Below are 2,500 nucleotides of genomic sequence, written 5' to 3'. Positions count from 1 at the left end.
GTTCATTTTAGGATTATTTTTTTGTATTTTTATCATGCATCTTCGTATTGGTCACGCTCCTGGTAGGCCTGCATCTCCTGGGGATTGTTTTGCTTGTGAGGTCGTGTGGGTTCTGAGCCTTCAGCTTAGTCCCCTCACCCCCTTTTTTCGAGGAACGAACGGGGCCCCTCCTTTTCCTTGGCCCCTAAGCCTGAAGCCTCCCGCCTCACGGGTGGCCTCTTTTGGGTTCCTCTCTCACATAACCTTACACTCAGCATGGCTTTTCTCCATAAAATATGAACTTCGGGAAATTCATATGTTATTGACAATTTGCCTCACCATCTCTGACATTACTACAACTCATTCATTACTTACATTACTCATTACTACAACACACGTGTCAAACATGAAGTCTGATAGAACTTATTTTTCTTTTACGGTAGGTTCATTTTTTGAGGCGCCGTTGTCACAGCATGATACTTAATTGTAGTTTTCATGTTGTGATGCTCTTGGAGTGAGTACGTGGTAGGGTCCCGTTCTTTTCCACGGAGAGTGCCGTTGTTACCTTTTAGGTAATCATTCTCTCTATTTATCCGGGCACTGACTTGGGCTGGCTAGGTAGGCAGTCGAGGTGATGTTCCTTGCCCAAGGGAACAACGCGCCGGCCGGTGACTCGAACCCTCGAACTCGGATTGCTGTCGTGCCAGTCTTGAGTCCGATGATCTAACCACTCGGCCACCGCGGCCATGATAGAACTTATATACCCAAGAAATATGGGTACGACAGGAAATCTGAACTACAGGGTCACAAGGGTCAACCGGAAACATCCTAGCAGGTTGCAAGGTCATTGGCAAAGAGGGAAACACGGGATAACTTAAGAGTCTACCAGGTAATTCAGGTCGGCAGAAATGTTATCAGATCTAAGGAAAAAACAAAAAAAGTCAGTAAAACATTAAAAACTTAAGGAAAAACGTTCCATAGGCGATTTTACGAAGGGACAAATCTAATGTACATCTGCCATTTTGCAACAATGGCGCGACCCCTAGATATTCTTTATTTCTTAATAATTGGTTAGTTTTGGAAAGAGAAAAACAAATGGGGTATATTCCTGTTGAAAACGGATAACAATCCAAACTCAAGATTATTGAAATCCCCTAGGGTACTATCCCTGTATGTATGTGTGTGTGTATGTGTGTATGCGCACATGTACGCATGTGTGTGTGTATATATTCACACACAAAAAAAAAAAAAAAAAAATAATAAAAAGTAAAGCCTAATGAAATGGTAACGTTCATCTTGTTATATAGATAACTTACACTGTGACGACTGGAATGTTAATAATATAACTTTAAGATTATCAGGATCATTAATAACAATGATCACCTGACGTTCATTTTTTTTAATGAGAAGAAAATGATAACGCCAGAAAACTGTGGTAGTTAGTATACTGATAAATGGCATCTTACAACTTGTAACAATATCTTTTTCATCCAGCTACATTAACATTTTCTGCAGAGCAGTTTCTTTTGTGAGTTTGATTTTCTGTTAACGCTAACTGTCAAATTTTACAAATTTTAAGTTTAGCATTATGTAAATTAAAAATTTATCAGTGATATTTTAAATGTAAATCTATACAGATGTATTGGTTTACTATACAGGGTGTGCAATGAATCTGAAATCATCTCGGTTCAAATGACCTTGGAACACTCAAACGGAATTTCACCCCCGGTTTGCTTATTGCTTTTGTTAATTTAACAGGATAATTGCAATTTGAGGTAAAAGATTCTCCCGGCAACTATGCTTACATTTCGATTTTTGGGACAGCCACTTGATGTTTTGTATTTCGACTGTTTTGAAAGTGGGTTTTCTTCATATCCAAAATTCTTTCTTCTTTTGATCTTATTATGTGCCTGGTTCAATATCTTTATAGATTCCAGGTTCCAAGTCCCAGGGTCTAGGTGAATGCTTGACATTGTTGTGTCGTGATTCGCTGTACGAGTTTCCCTTCAAAGGCTTGAATAAAAAGAAAAAAGAGAAAAAGAAACGTCAAGAAAGGGCAATGTCGGCCTGCATTCAGGAAATTCCAGGCGTCCGCTTCTGTGGCTGAGGCGAGTTTATATATACCCCTGGAAGCCTGGGAAGGCAGGGCACGGCTGAGGCACATGAGCTGGGTGCGACCCAATGTTACTCATTGGGTTTTTATTCTTTCTTTCTATCTATATTATATTTGTTTTTGGTCGTTTCTTGATTTTATGGGTGTTGGTTTATGGGGAATCATGGGTAGGCCCTAAAATATTTTAAAATGGTATGAAAAGAGGGAAGTGGTTTTCTTTTATATTTATAAATAAACAGATTTTGGTATCTGATGGTTTTCTGTGACTTCTCGGTTATTTTTGGATCTAACATAAGTATTCAAAGGAACAAAGAGAATTTTAAGGACCTATGGAATTAAATGTGAACAATAATTTTATGATTTATGAAGGCTTTATGCTAAAGAATCGTTGCCTTACATATTTTTTAT

Source organism: Penaeus monodon, chromosome 12 (genome assembly GCF_015228065.2).
Source record: "Penaeus monodon isolate SGIC_2016 chromosome 12, NSTDA_Pmon_1, whole genome shotgun sequence".
Taxonomy (NCBI): Eukaryota; Metazoa; Arthropoda; class Malacostraca; order Decapoda; family Penaeidae; genus Penaeus; species Penaeus monodon.
This window is presented reverse-complemented; position numbering follows the sequence as displayed.